General features: G+C 41.8%; 1 protein-coding gene across 1 annotated transcript in view; it reads left to right on the top strand.

The window, feature by feature from the left end:
* The first annotated feature begins 5237 nt into the window (after nt 1-5237).
* The window catches only part of SYTL5 (synaptotagmin like 5), a 74705-nt gene continuing 73039 nt past the window's right edge, over nt 5238-6903 (top strand). The window contains exon 1 of the mRNA XM_085049238.1: nt 5238-5630. The gene's annotated coding sequence lies outside the window, so the exon portion shown is untranslated. The remainder of the gene's footprint in view (nt 5631-6903) is intronic.

Raw genomic sequence — 6903 nt, 5'->3', positions numbered from 1 at the left:
AAACACAAATTAGTGGCTTTTTCCATGTCACTGAGCTTTCTAAAAGGTGAAGAATTATTTTAGAAAATATATGGAAGTACTTTTTGCTGTGAAGATGTGAGTTTGTTACCATAGTCATTTTTCCAAACCCTGTTTTAAATTCAGAATGCAGCATCTCAGTTCCTAAGCAGTGTTTCTTGTCAAGGACAAGTTGAACCAATTTGTTTGAGCTAAAATGACCTTTCAGTTTCTCCCCAGAATGAGAAGCACTAGTGAATAAAGCGTGCCTTTAATGTTTGGTGCTGGTGTTAACAAGAACCTTTGCTTGCAGCAGGATAATTCTGTAGAAAGACAAATCTGAGGATCAACAAGTTGGCACATTATGTTAATCCAATAAAACCCTACAGTTTTATAAACTCATTTTCTGGTTGGCTTATACCAAAATATTGCAGGTGAGTCAGGATGATGCAAAGAAGGTGTGAAATATCTTGGCCTTAGAATAGCTCAGTGGCAGCAAACAGAGGAAAAGGAAGAGTTTTATCTGAAACCCCAGAAATTTCTGTAGTCCATATATTATTAAGAGGCTCTAAGGATCTGTGTATGCATTTTCAGCAAAGTAACTATGGTGACCTTCTAGAGTTTAAGGGAATTTTTTAAAAAATGGCATAAGTCTTCAAAGGTCCAGAAAAAATTTTGAGGTTAAGTGTAAAATAAAAAATTAAGGAGGTAGGAGAAGACTGTTTCTCTTCATTCTTTACTGTCTGAAATTTCAGGAGTGTTCTGGGGTTTTTTTTCTCTGCATCTTCTAAAAAGCCCTGATCTTGTCAACTGATAAGTCATTACAAGATAACAAACATTTACAATGTTTAATAAAGATTGAACTATATTCTTGATGAACCTTACAAATTTTATTTATAGGAAATCAATTGGTTTCATTAAACATTTCGGAATTTTGTAGATGCCTTTAAAATTATTTACAATAAAACATTTGTGGAAACCACAATTATTTTACCGTTCAATTTGCTAATTAATAAAATTGTAGCTAGCTATTTTGAAGTAAAATGAGAATTCTAAAAAGTGCTTTGATAAATTTAGAATGAAAATATATGTTTGAGTCCCAGTTTATGTTTTGCATCATAAATGTTCAGGTTCTTTCAATGGTTTTTTCAGTGTTGCCTGGAGAAATATTTTTCAGCATGGAACACCAGGTACCTGAATATTAACTGATCCTTCTTTATGCAGTATTTCATTCTACAGCCCTGACTCACTTTGCATAGTTCTTTCTTGTGCAAAAAATGGCATAGATGACACCAAAGTAACTGTCTAAATAAATACTACCCACAGTAATGGGGTTTGGAAGAGCATTTCCTTAGCTTGCATGAGTCCATTCTAGGCAGTAATTCAAATATTGGCTTAATATATCGTAGTGAGGCACCAATTAGTGCCTTCTCTTATTCTTCTTCTTTTAAATGTACTAAAGAAAAGCAGGAGAAATTAAATAGATACCTCATTTCATGATGTGAGGAAGGGAAACACAAATGTGTTGCTGCATTTGATATTTCTCTGAGTATGCTTTTAACTTCTCCTTCAAAAGGAGCAGGAGATGCTGTAATTACTCTGAAAAGCTTTTTGTAAATACCTGCTTTTCTGAATCTTTTCAGTGGTTGGAAAAGAAATGGCCTTGTCTCAGAAGAGCTAATGTCATAATGTTCTCCCTTTGTCATTTCTAAGTCTGTGACACATAATTCTTCTGTTGATGTAGTAACTAACACTAAGAAAAACCTCTTCAAAGGGTTGCCCTCTGGTACAAGAGGCTTCATTCTCCTTGTACAACATTTCCTGCATCTTGGTTTTGACAATGCTTGTTTAGTATGGAGAGGAAGAGATGGCTGAGATGACAGTGAATACCTGGAATGAAGCTTGGAAAATTCCACTTTTCTCTCAGAGGTAAGCTTGGATTTGTAATAAGAAAACCTCTCCATGTCACGTAAGTAAAAACAGTGGGGCAAGTAAGTTCAGGGACAAGAAGCTCTGACTTGCCATTGTTACAAAGACAAAATGTAAATCCTGAGAAAAGCAGGTTGGTCTGGATCCCATGGCTACTTGGTTACACTGATCTCATAAAGATTTATGATGTAAACTGAAAAAAAGAGTGTTGGGGCTATGACAAATTCCAAAAAACCCCATATGTCACACACCAAGCAGGAATTGTGAAGGAACTATCTCAAATGAGATTAAATGTATTTTTAAACAAAATTGAAACAGCAGGCATAACAACGTTGATTAAATAAAATTGGCTTTTTTCAAGAAGGAACTCTGAGTGAATGGATGAATGGTTTGAAGAAACATGGTGCTATTGCTCCTGAAAACGTTACTGTATTTCTTCTTGAAATGTTATCTTGCCTTTGTGTTCATTAGTTCATCAAACCAGGCATTTTTTCCAAACATAAATTTGATATTTTCTCCTGTTAGCTGGAAGTGGAAAGAAGCACATCAGTATCACAAGCCACATTAAAATTTTAACAGGGAGCCTTTTTAAAGAAATGCCAAAAAGTTCTTAATTTAAAATGCAGAACATGCAAGAGCTCAAATCACTGAAAAAAAAAACCCTCACAGAAATAGGACACTTTCATTGAAATGTCTTCCTTAAGTTTTTGACTGCTAGAGGGTACTTCTGAGGTCTCTGTTTTTTAATGAATACCTCCAGGAAGTGATAGCTCAAAACCTTGAGGATGGATTTGGCAAAAGGCACACTCCTCTCTCCATGATGAGTGCAATTATACATTTGGAAAATAGCCCAGGGAGTGTTCGGCTGGACAATGAGAACTTGTGTATCTCAGCTCCCTCAAAAAAAAAACAACCCTTTTTGTTTTTTTTTAATTTTGTTTTCAAAATCTGCTCCTAGCATATGTGTTATTCAGGAGAGTAATGTAACTAGTTATCCCAGAGCAGTTCTCACTGTGAAAAGCTCTGGGTGTTTATTGAAAATCTCTTTTCTATTTAATGGCACATGATCTTTCACCCAAAACCTTCAAGTTTAGAAAATTGCATCGATAGCCTATTTCTCTGATATTTATTATTTGATTAGATTGAGGTGAAGAGAACTAAAAGCTTGCAGAGCACTCAATGCTACCTGAAATGGAAGCAAATGAGGTTTTGTTTGTTAATGTTATTGAACTGACCTCTGTGTAATTTGCACAAGTTCTTCGTATTTGGAAGAATTTATGGCAGTGTGAACCAGGATATCAACAAATTGTTACTTTCCTTGATTTCTGGTGCATGGAGTTAGCCATTCTGTATCCAGAGAAGAAAACTGGCTGCAAAACTGCTGTCCCAGAGGACAAGAGAGTTGTCACAGCACTCTGGCAAAGGGCCACGAGCTCTGCAATTCATCCCTAATAAAGCTGCTAATTCTTTACAGCAAAGCAAGTGTTACTGATGGAGATTGGAGTCACCAAAGAAATAACAAGAACACTTGACCTTTGTTTTAAATAGGCCACAGATTTCTGTAATCCTGATTTACAAATCCCTCGGTTCATGTGGTCTCTTATGGATCACAAAGGGTGATTAATAAATATGAGCTGGTGTGGGCAGTGCTACCTGAATTATATGGGGCCTCCAGTCTCTGTGAGTGGCTGCTTTCTGTCCCAGGAGAACCACAAAAGGTCTGTGATGTTTCTCAGAAATTCTCCTTGTACTTGGGTATCTGGTTGCTAGTGCTGTACCTGAGCTCTTGATGTGCAAATGGCTGTCAGCCCTCCCTTTCACCAGCCCCCCAAACAACATTTATAAGATGAAACTGTGAAAAACCCCTCATGAATCTGGAGCTGTTGTTTTAATACTTTAAATTAAATCATGCATTACAGAATGTATTAACTTGTGAAGCTAATGATTCACACTGTTATAGAGAGCAATGTGTTATTCTGGTAATTGCAGGCAGAGGATGTACCTGAGCATTTAATTTAGAGCAGATACCTTCAATAGCTTTGCCTGAACAACCCAAAACCCAATGTTGTGAGTATAAAGTGTAGCAAACTCAAATAATCCTCCAAAGGTGGTGTATTTATATGCTAACCGAGTAAATATTGTACCTCCTAAGAATAAGATTTTTCCAACACACACGTTATTTGGAATAACACAAAACCAGCAATTTAAAAAAAATAGTTGGAAGGCAATGAGTAATGTTATATTTCTATTTTGCATATGCCGCAAATTTTGTGCTAAATTTTTTATGTGAAAGCTGAGCAGGAAATTTTGGTTGTATGCATCAGAATTTTTTAAAAGTGATAAAATTTCACAGCTGTGAAAAAGAAAGGTTCAAGTGTTTTCATAAACAGCCCTACCTCTGTTTATTACACCAATTTCAAAATAGTATTTTAAGATGTAAGGAAGCTCTGAATTAATTTCCTTATCTTTCTTAGGTGCCTGCTATGTGAGCTCTTCAGGTACCCGAGGGCGAATGAATCATTCAATTCATCTGGATGAACTGAGATGCTGTTTTCACTGTCTTACTTTTGAATTTTTGAATGTTTTGCGATACTTGCAAATACTTGTTTGATAAATCCATCTCACTTGAACCGCTGGAAGTGATGGTCAGAAAGCTTAAGAAGTGTTGCCTATAGGTGTAAGAAGGACAGCTATGACAAGTGCCTTTTATTATACCCTTAAGTACAGTTTTACCTTTCGGACACTTCCCTCACCCTGTGCAGATACAGCTGTTGTTTACTAAAGGTTGAAAAACCGTAAAACTTTAAAGTAAAAACCGGGTTTTTTCCCTTTCCAAACCCTTCCTGAGAAGTCACCGAATCGCCCCTTGAGCTGCCAGTTCCACACCACTAAACTCCCGCTGAAAACTAGGAGATGATACTAACGGGATGCACACCCTTCCCAACCCCCTCGGAAGGATGGGGTGACAACCTGGCGAGTTTGAGTCCCCACTGGTTCCCCCGATATGGGACAGAGGTGGCACATTGGGGAGGGCAGCGAAGGGGGAGCGGGAAGGGAGAGGAGAAGGAGGAGACGGGGAGTGGGGGAACAGGGGAGAAGGAGCAGAAGGGAGAAGGAAGAGAGGGGAGAAGGAGGAGAAGGGAAAGGTGCCGCTGCGGAGGCGCTCCGCCCCGCTCCCGGCAGGTCGGGACAGCAGCCCCAGCTCCCGGTCCGCATCTCCCCCCGCATCCCCGCCAGCATCCCATCCCCGCATCCCAGCCCCGCATCCCCGCCAGCATCCCATCCCCGCATCCCAGCCCCGCATCCCCGCCAGCATCCCGGCCGGCGAGAGGCGCTGCGGGAGCGCGGCCGCGGGCTCGGCTCGGCAGCGGGAGAGGTGCGGAGGGACGCGCTGGAGGAGGCTCTGCTCCCGGCGGGGACGGCTGGGCTGGAGCCACCCCCGGGAGCCCCGGGCTGCGGGAGGGGTGACAGGCTAGCTGTCGCAGGGCTGCACCCGCGGGAGTCCCTGCCAGCCTGCCGGTGCCCCGAGTGAGTGCGGGGCTGGCCGTGCTGTGCGCTCCGTGCCCGAGCCAGGAGCACAGCCGGCGACAGGGGGACATCACCTCCCGGCTCCGCCGGGCTGCGGAGTTGGCAGCAGCGAACCCTCGGCGGCGGCAGCGATGCTGCTGCTTGTACATGATTTTCCTCTCCCGCCGCTGTTCCTGGTGAGTCCGTCATTCTTAGCAGCAACTGGTTTGGGGGGTTGTTTTGGTTTTGTTCTCTTTTTTCCCCCTTTTCTTTCCGCCGAGAGAAGGACCCGAGGAGGGAGGCTGCGGCGCGGTCCCGATGGAGAGGAGATCCTCCCGCCAGCGCCCTGCCCGGAGACAGGGAGCTTTCGGTGTGAATAACCTGACAGAGGTGCCTGCATATTTGGTTAGGGCTTGTTTTTTAATGCTTTCTACAATGTGTTACTGGGAGAATCCGAGGTGGCGGATGTTGCCCGTCAGTGATGCCGTCTGGGGTTGCTTGTTCCCTGGGAGGGATGATAAAGAGCAGGAGCCGAGCAGGTGAGCAGATCTGTGGTGCTCAGGTGAAGATCAGCTCTTGCCGTGTACTGCCTAAATTTTTCTTCTATGTTTTCGCTTTAAAAGCTATAGTTACTTACTCTTAAATGCAGTAAAGTATAACTTCAATTTTATTTTATGGCTATACAAAGAAAAGAATAAATGATGGAGGCTGAGAACCATTTACACAGTAGTTTTGGATATTGATAGTTTCTGATGCAGCTAACCACCACTCATTTCAGTATTCCAAGTGTGGAGTCATAGCATGGGAACAGTTAGGGGTTCTGCACCCCGGAGTTAGTAATTCTTGGAAAGCCTTAGCAGGAAAGACTTTATGTGTCTGCCAGGGCAGTAGCCCTTTAAGTGCATGTGAGAAGATAGAGGAGCAGGTGGGACAATTACCTGTGGAGTGCACAAGTGTTAATGTTTTGCTATATGCCCTTCAGCTGGGAGATTTGCTCAAGGTGCAGCCCATTAAGCTTTTTAAAGCCCCTTGTGGTAAAGACGCTTGGAGCATTATTTTCAGTGGATCCAAAAGAAAGAAATGGTTGGATCATTGCCTAAAAAGGTTGAGGTGAGAAATGGCTTCTTTACTCAAGAAAGAAAGTGTCTAAGAACAGCCAGTGCTGGAAATTGAAGTTGGATATCCTGAGACTAGAGAGAGGGTGCAGTTTTTTAAAATAAAAGCATTCATTAGGCTAACAAGTCCTTAGAATTTTTCATCATTAAAAATCTTCAAACCAGAGATGCTTTTTCTCAAGGCAGGTTTATTTATAACAGGACTTAGTATGGGGAAATCTTATGGGCTACATGTAGGGGAGGACAGAACAAGTGATCATAATGAACCCTTATTGCCTCCATCAGGCACGTAATCAGGAAAGCTGCATCATCTCTGAGAGCACACTCTCCATGTATTCTCTCTTTCCTTTGCTTC

Source organism: Lichenostomus cassidix, chromosome 1 (genome assembly GCF_008360975.1).
Source record: "Lichenostomus cassidix isolate B80296 chromosome 1, HeHo_3.0, whole genome shotgun sequence".
Lineage (NCBI taxonomy): Eukaryota > Metazoa > Chordata > Aves > Passeriformes > Meliphagidae > Lichenostomus > Lichenostomus cassidix.
This window is presented reverse-complemented; position numbering and strand designations above follow the sequence as displayed.